General features: G+C 41.9%; 1 protein-coding gene across 1 annotated transcript in view; it reads right to left on the reverse strand.

The window, feature by feature from the left end:
* Positions 1–22,523, reverse strand: part of prickle1b (prickle homolog 1b) — a 41,623-nt gene extending 19,100 nt beyond the window's left edge. Inside the window, exon 1 of the mRNA XM_049566332.1 lies at positions 22,299–22,523. The gene's annotated coding sequence lies outside the window, so the exon portion shown is untranslated. The remainder of the gene's footprint in view (positions 1–22,298) is intronic.
* Positions 22,524–23,124: the final 601 nt, after the last annotated feature.

Raw genomic sequence — 23,124 nt, forward strand, 5'->3', positions numbered from 1 at the left:
TCTGTCTTATTCTTTCGGAAACATTTTTGCTCTACAAGCCAGACATCCATTCACGCTCAGCAAGAAAGTACTGATGGGTAAATAATCCCAAAGTCAATTTCAAACTTTCACTGCTCTTTACTTTCCTCCGACACTGAATTTCTATTGATAACACAAGTGTCTACAAACGCCCACTCCTCTCTGTCATTAATTAGTTCCTGGGGTCATCCAGTCTCATGCATCTCATGTCAATTGCTCCAATAATGTCACATGAATTTCCATGCAGCTGCTGATTAGATCACATGGTGGGTAATGCAAGAGTTCTTGTCCCAGCTGCTCCATTAATGAAACATATTAGAGCATGTAAAGGGTTTGATCATGAATGCTTTTTGATTAAAATAAACCCTTGTTTTAAAAATGGATAATGTTGCAAAGCTGGGACGAATTATGGTGAGTTTTAAGACAATAGCTCACTTAAGCTTATAATAACTGATGGGAATCGTGTTTGACTCCGTTGCATGAATTTAAGTCCGATATTCACTCTCTTTTTAGCTCTGGTTTTGGTCAAACTTCGACTTTTCAGCTGCTAAATGCTTCATTGAGTTCACCAGCTAGTTGCTAACTTTGCACACAGTGGGATTTTAATTAATTCTTGCACTATACGATGCTAATGAGAGCGGTGGGTGTGGACCAAAACAACAGTTACAGGACAGAAACCAAAACAATAAGCTGAAAGACACTACAATGCTCCATAAAGCTGAAGCAGGGAATAATTCTTTCTTGGCTTATCACCGATAATGCTAAAGGGATATTTTGCTGATTTTCAAGCAGCTGTATATCATAACAGTGTGGGTATGAGTGCATTAACTGTGGAAAACTTCCCTCCATCGTATCAGCACCCAGATTTTCCTGCACACCAAGATACAAAGAGTGTAGAAGCGGATCTTTCTCTCTAAAACTCAGACCAAACTGATCAAATTTAAACCTAGGTTCTGTTACTGTGTTGCCTTTTTCTCACCAAAAATGCCTTCAGAAATGTGCTTTAGTGCCCTGTTTAGCTGTATTATGAGAGTTTGTGATCAGGAAGTGGGCACCATACTGTTTCCTGTACAATAAAAAATGGAGACTTAAAAAACTAAGCAGTGCTGATAAAATATAAACCAAGATTCTGTTATTGTGTTGCATTTTTCTCACCAAAAATGCCTTCAGAAACTTGTTTTAGTGCACGGTTTAGCTGTATTATGAGAGTTTGTGAACAGGAAGTGGGCACCATACTGTTTCCTGTACAATAAAAAATGGAGACTTAAAAAACTAAGCAGTGTTGATAAAATATAAACCAAGATTCTGTTACTGTGTTGCCTTTTTCTCAGCTCAAATGTTTTCAGAAACATAGTTAAGCTTACTGTTTAACTGTAATATCAGATCATCTGTTATCAATCGGCAGCCATATTGTTTTTGGATGGGCAACTTGCATTACATCACCCACCAGCGGGAGGGTTTCTCTGGTCATGTTGCACCAATTTTGAAAGTATTTGCATCTTTTTACTGCATAGACAGCCTTCTTTTATGAAAAGACCATCTCTCCAGCAGCGAAATACTTCTTTAACTTTTGTCCTTTTCAAAGAACCTTAATTTGCCTCAGCTTTGTGCTATTATACATTTTCTAAACCTAGAGTTTACTTTCATCAAACAGCATTTATGATCAGACCCAAACATACTCTAATAGGCTAAGATTTGTTTCGTTAATGGTGCAGCTGGGCCAGGAACCCTTGCATTAACCGCCACATGATCTCATCACCAGCTGAGTCGAAATTAGTGTGACATTATTAAAGCAAATTACTTGAAATGCATTAGACTGGGCGACCCCAGGAAGCATTTAATGACAGAAGAGCAGGAGAAATGTTGTGTCAGAGAAAACTAAAGAGCAGTGAAATTTGTATTTGTAATGTAAATGGCTACAAATATTTCAAAGTTAAACCAGCTGTATCTGGAGGATTAACGCTATTTTACAAACTATGATTTAGAGGTATTGAACCATTTGAAGCTAGCTAATGATTTTTTTCTGCAAATCTTAACTCCTCATGTGTTCTTGAAGTTTTCCTGGTTAAATATTGACTGTGTTTCCTCCCAACTCAGCTTCATCCATCTCGGGAAATTCTCACGCAGGGGACCTGTCTGCTCGGCCTGTCACTGTTACCACCAACCCCCTTCCTTTTTTGGAGATCTGAATAAGTGAGAGTAGAGGGGTCCCCTGTCCTCATCTGTCACCTCGGCCAATCACAACGACGTTATTGTCAGTGACCACTTCACGTCAGGAAACTCCTGACAATCCGGCAGAAATAGAAGTGAAGAGTTTTGAGATATCCTCCATGTGATAAAGGTGCACAATATCAGTAGAGAAAAACAATCTGTGGACAAGATACAAACAGCTCACTTGATATGCCTGGGGAAGTTTGTTGTATTCTGTTTGGACAAGCTCTGCATCATCCGTCATTGTGAGCGTCTGAAAAGCAGCTTCATTTAAAGAGCCTAAAATGACAAATGAGTTTACTCAATTGTCCAGCAGACAAAGACACCCTCTCCCTTGACAACCCCACAAAGTGACTTTCAGAGCTGTTTGTCACATGCCAAAATACCTGTTACAAATGAGAAATGGCTCCGTTAGCTAACTAGCTTAGAAGAGTGAGGTACAGCGAGAGATTCTCTGTGTGCATAGAGATGGCATTGTCAATGTGCTTTGCCGTCTTTCCTGGCGTGCCAACGCATATTTGGAACTGAGTGAGAGGAGCTTGGCAGTCCCGTTGGAGGGTAAACCTTTCAGAAAAGCTCTCAAGTTTTCCAGGGGTCTTGGCGGCGCTCTGCAAAACCCACTTTGTGTTTAACCCTCCGAAAGATGTGCATTGAGTTTCCTGAGATATTTATCTGGATATGCATTGCGAGATGCTCTGGAAATCGTATTCCAGGCAGATGGGCAAAGAGGAAAAAAAGTTCTATTTTTGTGTCAGACAAGTACTTAATTCAGATAACAGACAAAGACAATGAGTGGGCGAGGAATGCTCTGGCATGAATGGAGAACAGGTCAGAGGATGAGTGGCTTTATCCCATACAATAGGCAGATATCAGCCCTTCGGACTGGGCCTGGGCTTTTGGCCAAAGACCCATAGTCCTTTAGAAAAGACAAGAGGACAGTTGACCTTGCCGTCTCCTCTGCTTCCTCTCTAAAGAGAGGAGCGGCTGCAGAAAGTATCTTAAGTTCTTTAGAATGGTATCAGTTTGTTTGTTCTGGGCTACTGTAGAAACATGGCAGTGCAACATGGTCGACTCCACTGTAGAGGACCCACTCCCCACATAGATATAAACAGCTTATTCTATGGGGACGAAAACACGACAATTCTTATTTTCAGTTGATTATACACTAAAGAAAACATACTTATTATATTATATTCATTTCTGCCAATATGTCCCCCTAAATCCTACACACTGAACCTTTAATGGGTCATTGTAAGGCAAAGACGTCATGTATCAGCACTCTGCAAAGCCAGTGGACATGTGCTGAATGGATGATACCCTGGTCTCATTCACATGTCCAAGGCTGATGAGCAAGAACTAACAAATGGTGGGTTTATGCAGCGACCTTTGACCCCGCCGCCTACAGATACAAAGATGTGGACAAAGTGAACGTGCACAGACGCACAGTTTCACCAATAGAAAACTGCTTTAAATGCAATCTTTTTAATGGTGGAACATGGCAAGTTCCCTCTGTTACTCGAAATGATATCACTTGACTGGCAGCCTCACATTTCACAAGCAGCTATTTAAGACCTAGGACATGGAAACATTCTGACATTAGATGAAAATGAATCTGATTTCATGGCAGAACCGTTGGCTGATATCCAGCATTATTTTAAAAGGCCATTATCGGCCAAAAATATCCATCTAACCTTAAGCCCAGTAAAGTCAGGAGTAATTTGGGCAGAAACCTTTTGATCACGTCTCTCAAAGGACTTTCTGAGTTTTCTTTTTTGGCAAAAGCTTTCAGCCGGGGTTCAGACAAGATCTAGTGGCTTTTTCTCTCAACTTGAAATCCAAGACCAAGTCTCGACGACACACTCTTACACACATACCCGGCACGCTTACTCACTCCTTCTGGCTGCACATTTTATCTCTCTACTGGAACAGAACTCAACTGGTAATTTGGCCTTTCCTTAACCTTTATTGTGCTAAGAAGCAGACGTGCCGTTTTCTGCATTTTCTTTTATAACAGTCATTCACACCTGGACTCCACTATCCACTGTTTCATCCCCAGGAGGCAAGAGGGGTTTAACTGATCCCTTAGAATGCAAATATCAGGGGTGACATCCCTTTGGTTGTTCGAAACAGAAATCAACAGGGACAGTGACATGCCTCAACTTGTTGTAGGACAGGTTGTCATAAAATTCAAACAGAGCGTGGAGACCATTTCTGATGTTAAAGTAGCGTTAACTGCAAACACGTGATGAACTATACAACACTGTGCTAATACACACACATGGGAATCAAACCAACACAGGCTTTGAATGTGCAAAACAAATTCAGCACAATTGTTAATTACAGTGGTAACTTTCAGTGCTACGACATGTTTATATGGAGGTGTGGAGGTCATGGTGGATATGACACTTAGAGCTTAATTTCTCCTTAGCTGAGGGGCTTACACAGTTGCACAGAATCCCTTAAAGGTTTCCTTAAGTAAAGAAAAACATTAATACTGCATTAAGAGATGTTATGGCGGTGAAAGTTTCCATGGAGATTGTTTGCTTGGACTCAAGCTTGTGATGCCTGTTTTGGTCTCAGAAAGTTAGCTTATAGTTAGTGAAAAAATGGCAGAAGAAAAGAATACCTAATCAGAGAAAGCACATACTACAAAGTGAATTTGATCCACAAATACCAGAAAATGATTGTAGAAAGAAATTGCAATAAAAATATATGGCTTGTCACCATAAACTCAGTCATGTTGTAGTTAAGATAGAGTCAGAGGTATTTTAAGTTTTGGGTTTTTTTTGTTTTTTTTGTTTTTTTTACTTTGCTTTGGTTGCTAAGGTCATTTGTGCAACGGTCTAGGGATTCCTTAAGTATAAGACAAAGGCAAGGAGAAATCCACAAATACTTAACACATTTTTAAGGAAACCTTAATGAGAAGACTGAAAGATGTTTTGTGCAACCTATTCCATTCTGAAGAAACTTTAGGACTTTAAGGAAAATCTTAACTTAAGGTGTTTCGTGCAACTGGCCCCAGGGACTCCCAGGGGTCTTCGAGGCAGAGGTTGATCAACAGTGGATTTTTAAATTGTAATGTAATAACAATGGTTTGGAAAAGAAAAAAGCCGATAGCCCATTAACTGGCCAATATTATCAATTTGCATGGAGCCATTATGCTAAACACTGATCAGAGATGGGCAGTATTTCTTTTTTTTTTGTATTTACTTGTATTTGAAATATGTATTTCATCTACTTTTGAGTGTTTTGCAATTGTTAAAAAAGTCAAATGTAATTAAAACTTTTACATTTTTTGAAATACTTTCTCAGTGATTCATAAAACAAGACTAGGTCCAAACCAAGTTTATGGCTGCTTTGTGTATGAAACACCAGAGGGCTTTTATTTTGAAATGAGGGCTTTTATAATTTGTAACAGGAAGTGGCAGCATTCACTCAGTCACAGACTCACAGACAATTCTGATGTACGTCCCAGCAGGACTGGAGGTTGCACAGCCATCGGTCAGTTCCACCAGCAACAGTAGTCCTATTGGCACTGTTTATGCGGCCAAACCGATAACAGTTGACCTCTACTTTGAGTTTCAGGGGGGCCCCAGAAATATGCTTCCTCCACAGTTGTCGCCTCAGCTGTAGCTGAACTACAGAATTCTGGTCAAAGTCATATCTAACAATCAAATCTTTTCAGTTGGAGACCCCCGGAACTCCGACCTCATCACATATTGACGTTTGGTCACGGACCTTCTACATCCTAATGCGACGTTAAAGGAAGGCTTTTGTCGTCACCGTCTGAAGCTACAAGTCATTGCCCAAGCACCGGATTTTGATGACTTTGGAGTGAGATCAGTTTGCCCTGTCACACCAAGTCAACGGTTAGCTTAGTTTGCTTCTGGTAGTCTTTATGATGTGTCAGTTGAAAACTTTTTTTGGCTGAGACATGGCAACATTGGGCGACTGAGCAGAGGGCCTTCGTGGCCACGAGTTCTCTAAAGTCAGTTTGATGTGTCTGGGCCTTTAAGGCAAAATGCTTTTAGCTCTTCTCAGTGACCTCACTTGACAGCAAGGAGAAAAGTCTGCCATCACATAGAAGGAAAAGGCTAAATCAGTGTCTTCTTAAACACTCACTCATTGTGTTAGCTAGAGGAAAAATCTTGAAAAAGTTCCTAACACAACAAGTAACACCGCTGAACCAAAGCTGACAAGCCCAGACAATAAAAAGAATCACCAAAACTCTGAAAGTGAAACTTACTTTTAAAATGAACACTGTCCTCTGTGATCTGAGTATATTTTAATGTTAAGCCCTGTGTCATATTTGTTGTTAATGTATCTACACCAGACAAGACAAACACCAAGACAAATCTTCTCACATGTAGCCTTACGAATAAAGACATCTGTATGCAGACTGTATCTATTTCTGCATTTTAATCAGCATGTCCTTACAAAGGGCATATGCACAACAGCTGACAAACCAGCTCACACACATTTCTGCTTCACAAAAAGACCTCCGATCCACGTCTCAATTCACATCCATTATGATACTCCATTGAGCCCCATTCATGCTGACAGACGCCTCTCAGCAGCCTTTCACACCAGGAAATGGATCTTTAGCCCTCACTAACAAGGCCCACCAGCTCGACTCGCTGCTGCATATCAGGCCCATGGAAGTGCTGCTCAGTGGTCTTGCCAGTTCAGTGTTAATATTCCCTGACACTCCCTGGCCGAGTGTGATTTAAGCTTCCAGTCATAAAACCCTCTGCTGAGATTTGCTAACCACCGTAGGGCGTTACCTGCACACCTCTGGGACAAGAGGAGCAGCAGTAAAAGGGCTGTAAAATGTAGGAAATTGTCGAGTAAGTGTGATGGGAGTTATGGTAAGGACTGGGTTGGGAAGCTCAAAATAAAATTCTTCTTGTTCAGTATTAGACCAAACAAAATATAGAGTGGGCAGTCTAATTCCTGTGATGGCAGTGTTGGTCCACACTGACTCATGCTAAAATATCTTAACAACAACTGAATGGACTGGGATGAAATTATGTCGAGACATTTATGGTGCCCAGAAGGTGGATCTTAATGACTTTGGTGATCCCTGACTCTTCCTCTATTGCCATCATTAAATGTTGTGTGAAATGTCTCAACAACTTCTAGATGTGTTGCCACGAATATCTAAGACATTCCTGTCACCACTCATTAACAGTAATGACCTTGGTGAGCTCTTAACTTTCCAGCTAGTTCCACCATGAGGTCAAAATTTGAGCTTGCTCGGCACTTTAGTTTTTGATCACATACCTGCTAAAGTAATGACATTTCCATCAGCAGAGGTGGAACCAAGTCGCAAGTAAGTCTTTTCACTCAAAGTTTAGGACTCGAGACTTGACTTAGGACTTGAGTATCGAGTGCTACACAAGTCAAAATGTGCTTCAGTAAATGTAATGCCATTTTAGCATGGAATTAGATACTGTGGATTCAAAAACATTTTCACCTTCTTTTACAAGTGTACATCTTGACTAGACAGGAGCATGTGAATTCTCACATGATCGATCCAGCTATCTGCTTCAGGGTTGGAAACTCGAGCTGACTTCAGTCACCAGCGTGCATCCAACAGATGCTATCAAATGTTCTATTCATTCTCCTCCAAAAAAGTAGACACTGCATTTTGAATAAATTGTTGCAAAGTAAAAAATAATCACTGCCTCAATACAGCTACTGTTCAGCCTTTCATGTGTATCTGTCAATCTTTATTGTGCTTTTGGTTCTGCCTATATCCCTGCACATGTAGCCAATTATTCTGACGTTAGAGTGGATTTTCTGTAAATCCCTTCACTACTCACAGGCTGATTAGAGCATGTTGTGGAATTATGCTATTTCAGGGCTAAACAGGGTTGTCAAAAACAATACAGAGGCTTTCCCCGTTCGTGTCTAGAGCTAAGATATTCATTATTATCATTAGTTTCTTGATTTGGCAGGGTCTACCTCATTAAACTGCTTAATACGAGTTACTACCTGAGCCTGATTGCACGGGAGATGGTCCCTGTAGGCTAAAACGTCTTGCCAAGCCAAAGCATCATCTTGAATACAAACTGTTTCATCAGAGAATGGGGTCACATATCCACTGGGAAAAAACAAATGATGATAGATGATGAAATATATTAGTGTGCATTTCAAAATACTAAGGTCCTAGAATAGCTGGTCATGTTTCTCAAAGATATGCACGAGATATGCACACCGTATACACACTCCATGGTGTCCTTCCTACTGTGTCCAGCACATTCAAGGATTTGAGACGGGCAGGCATAGGCATGGATTTCAGAAGGGACACAAGGGGACATGTCCCCCTCAATGTTTAGAACATTTGTCCCCCTCTAACAGAAACATGGAGGTTGCAGAGTACTTTTATCTTTATAAAAAGAAAAATATTTCCACCTTAAATCGATGCAGAAAAGTTATAAATAGGTGCATAAAAATTCACTAGAATGTCATATGTCATATGTCCCCCCCAGTGTTCAAAGGAAACCCATGCCCTTGTGTGCAGACATACATTTGACCTCGTAAATCAAATGAATTTTAGATTTTTGTAGTCGGATTTTGCAACACAGGTGAGCTCCCTGTGTGCTGTGTCTTGCTCTCAGGTATGAGGGAAGCTAAAATAGGCAGCTATGTTAAACAAAATCACAGTCAACTGACTTCAGTGTGATGACCCTTTTATGATACCAGGAATTTGCATGAAATAATAGCATTCTTTCACACACTTTTACCACTTCATTGAGGAACTGGAAACACCATCACAGAACTAAAATACCTACTAAGTCCAGACACAACAAACTCACATAAAAAAACTAGAGGCGACAAAGACTGGCTGTTGCTGTGCTTAACATTGCTTGTGTCTCAGCCAACCGTTGCACTTGAACACACCACAAAGACTACGGCCAACAACTGACTAACACATACATTCTATGCCTGTGTGAAAGAAATAACTCTCCATACCAGCAAGCAGCGGTAATCTATGTTTGTCATTCAAAAAAGGAAACTGGAAGACCAACAGGATGGATTCAAGACGCTAGTTAGCCAGTTGGCACATTGACAACACAACCCAGTGTTGAAAGAGCAAATGATATTTACAGTGCAGCAGCGAACAATAACACAAAAATTCCAAACCATTTCTGCTAAAGAGCACAATAGCTAAAAAAAAATCTTACTTAATATAAGAAATTTGTTTGCTCTCACACCCTCTTGATTTTAGTCTTTTTTTTACTTTCCTCACTTTAGTGCCCTGAACTGAACAGCCAATCCGGGTGATTTTATTCTCTGATGGCTCTACCGCCTCTGTTGCCAATTCAACATGCTGAATCAGCTGAAAAAAGTCAATACCACAAAAACTAGGGCAACATACACTCGACGACGACCCAACACTGACTGATGGCCGACTATAGGCTTGGTGTGTCAGGGCCCTTCGGAAACAATAGGAATCTACTGTCATTACAGTACACTGTGTGTGTTTGTGTGTGTCTGAAAGAAAGGTAAGACTTGTGTTATGTCTCCTGCATCCAGATGATGCATGCCTTCTTTAACAAAAAACAGAGGTCACTGTAAGCACGAGTGTGCCTGTCTGTGTATGTGTGTGTTTGAAGCATCTTAATAAAATCCCAGGCTGCAGTGATCACATTGCCTTACATACAAAGTGCAGAAGAGAAAGAACAGGCAGATATTTATAACTATAACGGCGTTGAACGATGGACTGATGATAGAAATGAAAAATGTTAAGAACCAGATTGTCTTGTTCCTGTTGACAGGAAACACGAACATATCACTGCGGCTCTGCTTCACTTGAACGGCAAGAAAAGCACATAGTTTATGATTGGAGCGCTGATGTAAGGCCTGTAAACTGTAATAAATTAAATCAAAGATAAACAGTAAAATATTCCAGCTGCTCTTTCAAGAAACACTCACAAACAAACTGTTATTATGCTGCAGATGTAAGGCCCGAATCGAAGATAAGAAACCGGTTTCTCTTGTTCTTGTTAACAGGAAAAGTGAAACACTCCAGCTGCACTTATAAGATATAAACGTGCTTCTTATTTTCACTGGCCTCCGCGATCACATTGACTGAACTGAGAACGATGCAGCTTTTTTACTGCCTTTACGTGCAGTCCCTCTATCAATCTAGGTATCTATCTGACTGATTTACAGCGTGTCACATGGTTCAGCCAAAAGAAACAGAGAAGTCAGGGCTCTTAATGAGCGGTGCCACTCAAACTAGACGGAGGCATCGCTTATGAAAAACAAATCCGTGGAAAAAAAAGAAGAGAGGCGAATGTAAAAACAGCATCTGATGACATATCATGCAAGACAAGCAGCAGCGTTGCATCACATTTAGTATGGGAAAGCTGTATGGGTTAATGTGTGTGTGCATACGTGTATGTGTGTGTGTTTGTGTGTGTGTGTGCGACTCCCGCATGAATTTTGCATAAGAGATAGATGTAGGCCAGGGATTGGGGTTGTGTACACAGAGGCTTAATGACAGGACCCTGAAGGGATGGCACATCAGTCAAGCGGAACAGACAAACACACACACACACACACGTAGACACACACATTAACCGGCTGTGTATTACACAACCAGTACCTCGCTTTCCCATAATTTGGCATTGGAGGGACAACAAAAGCTGGGAACGACGGGTTTAACCAAGTTCGCAGCCCTAGGCACTTTGTCACACTCGGGCTGCAGTTTGGCCTACATGGGCTGGCACAGTTCTCAAGGCAGCAGCATAGTGTCGGAGCAGGGTGTGTTTGTGTGTGTGTGTGTGTGTGTGTGTGTGTGTGTGTGTGTGTGTGTGTGTGTGAAACCATATAGCCTTTAGCACCAATAGCGCATTCCCAAGGCTCTTTTTGTTTAGCTTTATATGGGTTACTGAGCCAGCGATTAGAAAAGAGACAGATAACAAAACAGCTGAGTGATGTCAGCTTAGCTCAACATTTTGGTGGCGGGTTTGGATGCCACGAGGGCGCCAGATATCGAGGCTATGTGTTATATGAAAGTCGCTTTGAGCTGCGCGCTTAAATAAACTCACTATCACAGGGAAAGTGGCGTGACTGGCCGTTTTGCGGGGTGTTTGTCCCCCCCCTCCTCTGTCCCAGGGACTGTGGTTGAATTTGGCCAGGCCAGCCACTGTTGGCATTCCACACTGACCCTCGAGTAACGGGCCTGAGGTTCACGGGTAAACAGTCAAACCGTTTGGTGGGCTCGCTGTGTAATTTCGGAGCCTGTCTTACTCTTTCGCTGTCTCCCTTCCCCCTTGTCTCTCCTCTTAACCAGTCATATCCTCAGTTGGCCTCTGTGTTAATTCAGACCTACCTGAAAGTTCTGACTAAAATCTTCTGGGTTTACTATCTGTCCCGCTCAGCGACAAGGCTCAGCTCTCTAAACACACTCTGAAGACTAATCTGCAACAGATGGGAGACGGACCGGGGAGGAAGTAGCATAAAAGGATATACAGCATATTTGTACCCTTCTAAACCAAACGATAGGGTTTCAGCGAAGTTCCAAGCAAAGCCGGAGGAGGGCTGTGATGATGTGCACGGCGGTGGCTCCCAAGGGCTTAACTGGACATATTACTTGGAGATATAAGCTGTCCATCCACAACCAGATGTCTGAAAGGCCTTGAGGGGGATTCTTGGGCACTTTCTCTGAAGAAAAACATACTCATTCACACACCCAAGCAGATATGTGTAAAGAATAAATAAAAACATATGGAAGCAAGTAAATGAGAACGTATACATACATGTGCTCACATAAACAAGCCCGCACATGTTGGATTTCACGGATGGCTGGTTGGAGATAATGAATGCCTTAGCCCCCCAGTTTACTGTCTGGTTTTTGAGGTCATTAGTGTAAACACAAAAGACGTGTATTTACTACCTCATTAATGCAAGTGGCAATTTAAGCTCCCTTTCTCAGGCAGAAAAAAAAACAACCTACAGGATGGATCTCCGCTGAAACGCACACGACTGTCAAATCACTGTTTGTATTTGTTTTGCGACGAGCACTTGGAAAGCCCCGAGCTTTCATCAGCTAACCACCGGGTGAATATCTGTTACATTCTCCCTCTCGAGGAGATGAAATTGTCCTGGCTGAAGGATACACCGCTGTTTGATTACCTGCCACAGAGCGCACAGACAGCTGGGGGCTTGTTAGATGGGAGGGGAGGTTATATAAGATGACAGTGTAGGCTACCTCTTATAAGGAATTGCAGGCTTGCCTTTGAGAAGTATGTCCCATATGAAAATGCCTGTAATGGTTTGTGCATAAAGAAATTTAATTAAAACTTGAATGACTGATTTTTTGGCCACTTGGGGGCAGCGGAAAGAGGCTGTTAACACTGATATGTTCAACATGTCAGCAACCGCTTTAGTGGCTGCTGAAACGCGGCTTTGACAACAAAAAACGGATATTAACTTGGAGGCGAAGCATGAAGCACCATGTCAAGTAGGTTGTACCTGACCTGAAAATCATTTGTAAATATTTGTCAGAAGCTGGCTCAGCCCATTGGGTCCCATCGGATCCACACTCTAGCTAGCATATTTATTTACACATCCAGTGGATATAGAGCAACATCAACTGTTATGTTAAATGTAACTACACATCACAGTGACGCAGACCTCCTGTCTATTTCTGTAAGCTGAAACCATTTCCCTCAGTGGAAACGAAGCATTTATTTATTTTAATTTCACAGATAAGAAACAATAAATAGTGAAGACAATAAAGCCTCCAACATTTTAAGTGTTGTGTGATTTATCTTGGCTTCATACGTGTAGGAAATCTCTGCTCGTCGCTAGGCTATTTTATACGATGTAAAGTACCATAGGCTTGTGCTAATAGTGTTAGCATGTTATATTTGTTTGGAAAACCTATTTAGTATAAGGCAGTTGTTTTGTTGGTGAACCTTGTGAGTTGTAATGGAGCCGAATTTTGTAACGTTACCTTTGTTAAATTTTGTTGTTGTCCCTGGCTTCAAATGAGTAGAGGAGAAGTCCGCTAGCTGCTAGGCTAATTTATACAATGTAAAATGCCAGAGGCTCTTGCTAATAGTGTTAGCATGTTGTATTTGTGGGGGAGATGTGTCCAGCATGTTTAATGTGTGTTTTGAATCAACTAAACTTTACAGCACTTCAAAGAAACTCTACCATCGACTAGTGTTTTGGAGGGGAAGCCTAACCACAGGGTGACACAGACAAACCATGACACAAGTATAAATGCTCACATGGCATAGGCCACATGTGTAGGCTACGGAATAGGCTGTGCACAGAGCTAGAAAATCTGCTGTTACTCTTCTTTTAGCTCTGTTTTTGGTCTCCATCAACTCCTGAGGAAAATATTTAGCTTCTTAGCTGCTACATGCTCTACTCTGATCTCCAGCTAGATTTATGCTGTTTTGTTTTTGCTGAAAACAAGAGCAATGAGAGTGAACCAACACAATAAAGTTGGGCTGAAAGACGCTAAAAAGCTTTGCAGTGTTGAGAGGAACTACAGTCAGATAATAATCCTTTGTGGGTTTGTCAATAAGATAAGACCCCTTTCACAATAGACATAGTAATTCAATTAATTGTTATTAAAATAATAAATAATATTATTTGTAGCAGCTTTATTGACCATTTCATACTGAAAGCAGGATTCATGTGAGTTCTGAAGCAAAAGAAAATGCGCAGCTTTTGGCAAATTTGGTGAGAATCCTGTAATTTTCCCCACCCTCACTTACACAGCACTTATCACAACAGGCCATTTCCTGATTTCCAGTGGCATCAGATTGGATGGAGTCATTTCCACTTTAGGTGAATTAAGAGGCTGGTATTCCTGTGGGATGTTGCAAGGCAAGATGGAGATAAAGTGACAGATAGTACACATCCCCCAAGACTTCTGCAAAGACAGACGACCACCCAACAACTTATGTAAATATTAACTTAATGTGGATGTCTTCTGGAAATGGTGCGACATGTATTTGTCATAAAGCTTCAAAATTCTCCTCTACCTCATCTGCTTCTGTTTATTGAAGCAGACTGAGGATGGTTAGTTGGTGGAAAAAAACAGAGTTAGATTCATGAGAACATCCTGTGCCATCTGAGGCTTCATGCATATTGGAAGAGAGGTGAAGTGGTGAGGGGAAGGAAAGAGCAGACTGTCCCTGATTAGACCTGAGTTGAGACATTCAGCTCAGGAGCTCGTCTTAGCCTCAGGAGCACACTGTCCAACACATGAGACCAATTTAAAGAGGGAAGTCATATTTTCCTGCACGCACCCAAACAAAACAAGTTTCTCTTTATATCCATTTGAAATACTGATGAACAATTGTTTTTGACCTGGTTCCTGTCCTTTCAGTAGAGCTATTTTTAGCCATCGATGGCTCAATAATGGCTTTCTGCATCTCTTATCCATAATATATTTTCATGCCAAAAGGAGTGGGTGTCACTTTCATTTTAGGACATTTTTCAAAAATGATTCTCTACATGATGCAAACAGCTGCAAGTTAAACCGTTTTAATGGAACAAGCCCATGTTTCGATCATATTCACTCAGCTCCCAACATCACATGATTTCCAAAATGTCAGCTTTTCACCAACAACAGCAGGATTGTTTTTGGTTCTGCGGCGACGCATTTCTGACATTATCCCATGGATTTAGAAAGGTTGGCTGAAAACATGAACCCACCAAACATCAAACTGTGAAACGTGATCATCAGAATTAGAATTAGGAGGTTTTCACATCACAACGGCACAATATTGTACCAGTGCGAACCAGACACTGTTATGGAGACCTTTTTATGTTTTCCCCCAATCAAAAACAAAACTGGAAGCTATCATTTGTGTTCTGCCTCAGGGTGGTCATTTGACGAGGAATAATTACGTGGTTGCAGCGATCTCGTCTTCCTATATGAGACTGCGCTTCTATCTATACTGTTTTCCTTTTACTTGAGCTTTAAAGCCTTTTAATTATTATCATCTAATAATCATCACCTTTAATGTCTCCATAACCACTGTGACTGGCGACTGGCAGTGTCTGGGCAGGTGTGTGTATCTGTGTGTGTGGCTTTAATCATCATCAAATAGAGCTGTGTGTATAGGTAATTAAGGTGGTGCCAAATCGACTCTCACTCGCAGGCACGAGTCAGGAACTCTCAACAACACCTCAGTGTTGCATCGCTTAGCAAGTGCTGCGGGCAACTTTATTTCAGCCTGGCTGCAAGTTTTAACACAGTGCAACTCCCTCTCTCCGAAGCCATTACTCAGTGTCTGATATTCTTCTAAGCCCCGGATTACTTTTCCTCCCCACAAGCTGACCATAATACCAGGCTTGTGGAGCCAATGCGGCCTGCAGGGTTTGGTCTGTAACCACTCAATGAGCACAAGGATCACGATTAGTGTTCGTAGATCAAGGCCTGCCGCTCCAACCCCCACACATATTTACACACTGCACCCTTCACCTCCTTAGCACAGCCATGGTTTATGCCTACTGTTGGCCGATATTCACACACAATATTAGCTTCTCTTTCTCTATTTATAGTGCAATATTTTTTTCAAACATGAACAACCTGACAGAAACTGAACCTGTCCATCACATGTGAATAGGGAATGTTAGGCTGCAGCAAATGTGTTAGTTACTTGTTTGGTTTTTTTCTATTCTCTTTGCTTGGGTCCTTTGAATCTGCCCACTCCACTGAGTTCAAGATGACCGATTCATCTGGCATCATGATGTTAAATAGTGGTTTCTTTGTCAATAAAAACTGACCAATGGGCGCCATAAGCAGGACTACCACCATCGTCAAGCTGTTGTCAAGTGTTGCACCAGAACCAGTGAGGAGTAATATCAACAATGGTGAGCACGATAAAACAAGACGGACACTGCTATCCAGGCTATTCTAAATCAACTTGTCTTCTCAACCAATCTTTATATACCAGTTTGTATGATATCCTATGAATTAGTGGCCCACCACTGATGTTACATACTTAACGTAAAGTTATGCAGTTAACGTAAAGTTATAAGCAAAGTAATAACACATCTCCTGGGGAAAGTCCTGTGTTTTGCGACCTATTCAACACCCCAAACCTCCTCCTTAAGTGAGATTTATACTTGTGTGTCAAATCAATGCCATACCCACACTTGTGCATTGGAGTTTCGGCAACACTCTGCAATCACACCGCCAGACCGCTAGTTGGTGGCGGGGTTTATATGCTACTGTGTTAAGCACTTCCGTAACCTTCTTTAGACAACAACTTTATCAACAAACTTGGCGACAACAGATCGTGTTGGAGTTGGAGCTAATAAATGTTGAACAACAGTTACGTTTACTATAAATGCTGCGGTCCAGACAACAGAGAAGGCATCGAAGGATATTGTGTGTATGACCGCTGAATGAGCTGAGACAGAAGGATGGTGAATTTTCTGTGCTTGTCCAGCCACTGAGAGACATGGACCAAGACCACATCCTTCTTTATTATCTACTCCCATCAGCGCACTGGCCATGTGATCGCAATGTTCCAAAATACGTGGGTTAGACACGAATTACTGGGTTACGTAGGATATGTACAAATTTTGGTGCAGTACTTATGTTAGTACGAATGCCTGAGAACAGCCGGGTCTTCTCAACATCAACATCTTCTCAACATCCCCCAGCACTGTAGTTTGTTTTCGTTCTTCTCCATTCTTAAAAACCTTGGCAACACCAGTATGCTGGAATGGCTACACATCAGCGCCGACTTATAAAATGGCATCTCTAGTGAATGGTTAGGGAAAATCAAATCCCTCTCCCCATGGAAATCAGAGTGGACGCAATGTCAGACTGAAGATGGAAACAGAGTGTAACAAGTTGACACTTCTGTCTGATAAAAGGCAACCAATCTCTTGATTAATTGTTTCGTCTATAAAAGGTGAAGACCCCCATTGTGACCTGGGAATGTTTGGTGTTTTTGCTTGGTCAAGGTTTTTCCCAGCCCTATTTGTTTGCAATCTCCACTGCACCAGTGATAAAGCTGCTGGTAACTGGTGTGACTGGGTGGTTCCCGTGTAAAATTAAAAATATCACTTTGAGACTTGTGTAATCTCCGAGAAATGTCTGTTTCTCATTGTTCTCTGTTCTGTTTCTCCCCTCCAGTGATTGGTCCTTCACTGTTTGGCCCTTCACACACACAACTACAGGGGATAGCTGCTTGGCAGGCCAGTGTGTGTGTGTGTGTGTGTGTGTGTGTGTGTGTTTTCTGAGGTTTGGAATGATTTACACAACCCCACACTCGATTAATTCCAGTATGACAGCACAAACTTGCCTGTGTGTACACACGTTGGTCTGAGGTATTAGGCAGACAGAGGCGCACAGACAGAACAGTGTTGACTTACTAATAGATGGAGGTCTCTCTCTCTCTTTTTTTTTTTTAACATACACACACTCATGCAAACACACACACACTTCACATTCATGTTTATGTTTCTTATTGGTTCCATTTATTTAATCTAATGCCAATCTGCGCTCCAACTCAAACACTGGGACACAAGAAATCTGTGATTGCTGCATGACCCCCCTGAACCAGCGTCAGCCAGCAGCAAACCATCCAAAATGTATACTCATATATTAGTTTGTGTTTATAATATCATGCTCTGTAAATGTGAGAAACTCCTCTAAAACACTATTCATTATTGAGAGGGACCAAAAAGCATTACTACAAGGTAACCAAGCGTTTAAATCACACACTATCCATTAAAATGGTGCAGAGTTTGTCTCCATGTTGTTTTAAATGGCGACAATCTCCTCTTGGATTGAGTCTTTTCAGCCTCAAACAATGAAAGACGGAACACAGCACATCTTGAGCTCTTCAAACAGCTTCACTGCTGTGATCAGATGAGGTGTTTCAGCCGAGGAGCCAATGGCTCTAAATCCAGAACACCCTTGGTCGCTCAGCAAAAAGGTTTTCCAGGAGACTGTCCAACAATATCAAAACAATCTCCAGGCTGGATTTCCTCTCTGGCACTCAAACCCCACTGGAGAATGAGAATCTGGGTTGCATATGAGAAAATGAAGAACTGTAGGATGAAGACTCTGATCAAGAGACACTGCTCTGAAAAACAAGTCTGTCAATTTGGAAAACTGTCCGTAAACAAAAAGTCAGCAGGGGCCTCAAAAGAGCAATGCAAATTCAAGGATGCATTCACTTCTCCTGCCAATGCTAGGATCATAACTGTTTGACAGCACATGTCCCGTCATTCTCTGTCTTTCATTCAAACCTCAAAGGTCATCTCCTCAAGTTCTGCTTCACATCCTACGCCTCTGATTCACATCCTCCTCAGCCAGAAAATTTCCCTCCTCTCCACGCTCTGACATGTTTAAACAAAATCAACCTTTTCACCTCGGCTCTCATTTGTTAAGCTAGCAAAAACTTTCTACAAAACTTCACCATGACGGAGACAAACGCCTGTAGTTTTATTGACTTGAGTGAAATGCTCTTGTTGTCTTGATGAGAGTAAGATGGGAAGATTGATACCACTCTCATGTCTGTGGTAAATATGAAGCTATACAGCTAGCAGCTAGCTTAGCTTAACTTAAAAAAATAAAATGTTTAAGTTTTGCTGTGTAAGACGATGCCCAGTAACAATAAAAAGTGGAGAAGAGTTCAAGTTTTACAGATTTCCATCTGGGATGAGAAAACATACTCAAAGACAGCTCTGGACTCAGTGGCTACTTAATGTTACTGTTGGGCATTAAAGCTGTACTTTACATTAGTGTCACTCCTTGAAGTGGCTACCTAATGTCACTGTCAGGCATTGCAGCTCCATCTTAATGTTACTGTCAGGCACTGAAGTGGCTACATAACGTTACTGTCAAGTACTGAAGCAGCTACTTAACGCTACTGTCGGGCATTGAAGTGGCTACTTAATGTTATTGTTGCGCATTGAAGCAGCTACATAACATTTTGTCAAGTACTGAAGCAACTACTTAACGTTACTGTCGAGTACTGAAGCAACTGCTTAACATTACTGTCAAGCATTGAAGCGGCTACGTAACGTCACTGTCGAGTACTGACGCGGCTACTTAACGTTACTGTTGAGCGCTGAAGTGGCTACTTAACGTCATTGTTGAGAATTGAAGCAGCTACTTAACATTACTGTCAAGCATTGAAGCGGCTACGTAACGTCACTGTCGAGTACTGACGCGGCTACTTAACGTTACTGTTGAGTGCTGAAGTGCCTACTTAACATCATTGTTGAGAATTGAAGCAGCTACTTAACATTACTGTCAAGCATTGAAGCAGTTACGTAATGTCACTGTCGAACTCTGAAGCAGCTACTTAACGTCACTGTTGAGCATTGAAGCAGCTACTTAATGTTACTGTTGAGCATTGAAGTAGCAACTTAACATCACTGTTGAGCATTGAAGCAGCTACTTAATGTTACTGTTGAGCATTGAAGTAGCAACTTAACATCACTGTTGAGAATTGAAGCGGCTACTTAACATTACTGTCAAGCGTTGAAGCGGCTATGATGTGACTGTTGAGCACTGAAGCAGTGACTTAACATTACTGTTGGGAATTGAAGTGGCTACTTAACATTACTGTCAATCACTGAAGCGGCTACTTAACGTTACTGTTGAGCATTGAAGTAGCAACTTATGGTCACTGTCAAGAATTGAAGTGGCTACATAACATTACTGTCGAGCATTGAAGCGGCTACTTAACGTTACTGTCGAGCATTGAAGCAGCTACTTAACGTTACTGTCGAGCATTGAAGCGGCTACTTAACGTTACTGTTGAGCATTAAAGCGGCTACTTAACGTTAAAGTCAAGCATTGAAGCGGCTACTTAACGTCACTGTTGAGAATTAAGGTGGCTAATTAACGTTGCTGTCGAGCATTAAAGTGGCTAATTAACGTTACTGTCAAACATTGAGGCTGGTGAGCCAACACTGTTTTTAAACAAACATTAATGTTAGCTAAAACAGACTGTGGTTTAAATGTATTATGTTAGGTCAACACTATAAGCAACAGAGTTACAAAACAGCCAAGTGTGGCCAGCTAGGAAACAAACAAATATCAGATAAGTCGGACCGCTCCTACAGTTACTGTTGAAAATGACAACAGAAATAAACAAGTCAAAATTCAAACAAACTGCCAGTTGTCTACCCAGAAGTGATTGTTGTTATTAACGTAATGTCACGGTGATTCAACCTATTACTTGGCTGGTGACTTCCTAAAATCTCTGCCGGTACCAAGCAAAGGCGACTGTCATGTTCACGACAAGACTTCAGACTTGTATACCTTAAATGACTGAGATATACAGTAAGGTGTTAATTAGCAAGCTTTGTTAACGTTAAACAGAGTCACACCAGCTGTTTTGCCTTGTTTCCAGTACTAAAGCTAAGCTAACCAGCTGCTGGCTGTAGCTACACATTTAGCTTACAGACACACAAAGGCAAATAAGCGTTTTCCCCAAATTCCATCTTTAATCTAGTCTAACAGCTGCGTACAATTTACTGCGGATGGTAACATTAATTACATGAAATACAGAGAGACTCTGTTCAGCATCCATTAAAAGCACTGAATCAATGTTATGTCCCAGAGCAGGCAGCAGTCGAGCCAAGCATACCGATCATCTCAGCTACTGCCTGACTTGACTCTCCTGTGTGCTTCAAATGGCTGACCAATTAACAGCAGCTTAACTCCTGGGTCCAAATACCCATCTCTCTCTCTCTCTCTCTCTCACACACACACACACACACACACACACACACACACACATGCAGACGCTCAGAAAAACACACATGCATGCGTGCACACAAGCATACAAAGTAATAGATTCACGAGCACTTGCACCCAGTACCACACACAGACAAGGACTCACACACACACACAGATACATACTCATTAACAAAGGCTTAGCATTGCAGAGTGTATACCCCCAGCAAAGTGTGGCACATAGTCTGGCTGACTGGCCTCCCACAGAGGGGGAATACACCTCAGTCACCTGATCCTCGGCTGCTCTATCATCCAGGATCAGCGAACCTCACAGCAGCTTGTCATTCAGCACTGAAGCCTGCATGGCATGAAAAGTCTACAGGGGCGAGAGCACTCCTGTGTGCTTCAAAACATCCCCAGTATAAAGATATTAAATTTAAGTAAAACAGGTACACAAGTTTCTTTAAGTTTTAAGACTCAGATGATCCAAAAGCAGACTGCCCTCACTGCAGCATCTTCACAAATCTCTCCCACCACTAGGTGCCAGCACTGGCTTCAAAACAGATCACACAGCACTGCAAAGAAGGTCCATCATAGCACTCATTTTCAGTGTTTACATATTTTTCTTTATGCTCTTCAAATACTGCTGTTGTGGTAAAATCCTGTATCTCACACAAAAGGAAGATTACTGAAATGAGATGGAGAGAATGATACATCATGTTGAAACAATTTGTACTGAAGCAAAGTTTTTACACCTGTTTTGAAAGTAGAGAGAAAATGCCTCCCTCGGTCGATTGTTCTGTGTGGCTGAAGTGATGTGGCTTCACTTTGTAATGTTTCTGTGGATTTGGGCTGTGGTTTGTCAACACTGATGTGACTCTGAAGAGCTGCGTGGACAAGACTCCGAGGGTGAGCTCGCGAAGACAAGAGAAGGAGACACCACCTGAGTGACAAGCAACAGCTGAGTCCACACATCTGGAAACCAAAATGCAACCCTCCGTTAAGTGGGTCTTTACGCACACACACTTTCCGAGTTAAAAAATCCTCCCCCGGCTCGTCGGCCACAGTTTCACTTTTTTCTTTCTCTCCTTCAGGGGAAAAATGTCACACATCCTCAACTAACTCCTTTCTTCTCGCTTTAGTGCGTCTGGCCATAAAGTCATGGAGAGACAAATCATTTCCATCCCTTAATCTCGCTGATGATTTCCAAACCTCTCCAGACTTGACTTGCGCATTTTCTTATTATCACAAATCTGCTGAAAATTCCTACACTCACACTCAACTACGTGCACTGAAACAGCAAGGATGTACATTTATAAAGCCATAAATCACTGATAAATGAATAGTTCAGAGGCAAAAACTTGACACTCACCTCAGACGCAACAACTCCGGGCTCGGGTTTGAATATTCCGTTTACTAGAATAAAATCACGACTCTGGAGGCATCCGGGCTGACTGCAACCAACACACAACTCAGTGCCGTTTGGAGTCCTGGAGCAGCTCAGTGGATGTGGTCTTTCAGTGCATGATCATGGACATACAGGGAGAGAGAAGGACGCGCACTGAGGGGTGAGCGCTGCGCAGCTCTGGCACCAAGTTAAATCGTCGAGGAATTACATTAACGCTGCTCTGCGCCTATTGGCTTAAACACGAAGCCCCATCCCTCCTCCACGCACACACGCCTCCTTCTGCCTCTCACTTACAGGCACACAGCACTGCATACATCCACGCCATGTCTTTATGGATATGTTTTGGATGCATAATCAGCTCCACATGATGTTTTCCAATTAGAATCCATGTGTTAAAAATACCATGATTGTAAGCTCAATAGTGACTACCATGAAGACAAGTGCCCACAGGAGCACAGCAGCAATTATGTTATAAAATGTCCCCTGGGTTCACATCTTCTTCATAGATAATACACAAGAGGTTTACAAGGAATACTTGATTGGATAGACTGTTTCCATGAGTCCTACACTGACTGTTACACCAGATCTATCTATGGCATGTATGTCATATGCTCACACACCCCCTCTGTGCATGCACCACACAGTAGCCTCCTGAAACTCAAGACTGACCCCTCATCATGACGTGTGGAGGTTGTAATGTACCGTACAGTATGTCATTCCAAGCCCTGCCCCATATATCCTCCCAAGACCCGAACGTTTGTTTGGTATGCATTTTTAATTTCTCCTAGCT

Source organism: Epinephelus fuscoguttatus, linkage group LG22 (assembly GCF_011397635.1).
Source record: "Epinephelus fuscoguttatus linkage group LG22, E.fuscoguttatus.final_Chr_v1".
NCBI classification, from domain to species: Eukaryota; Metazoa; Chordata; class Actinopteri; order Perciformes; family Serranidae; genus Epinephelus; species Epinephelus fuscoguttatus.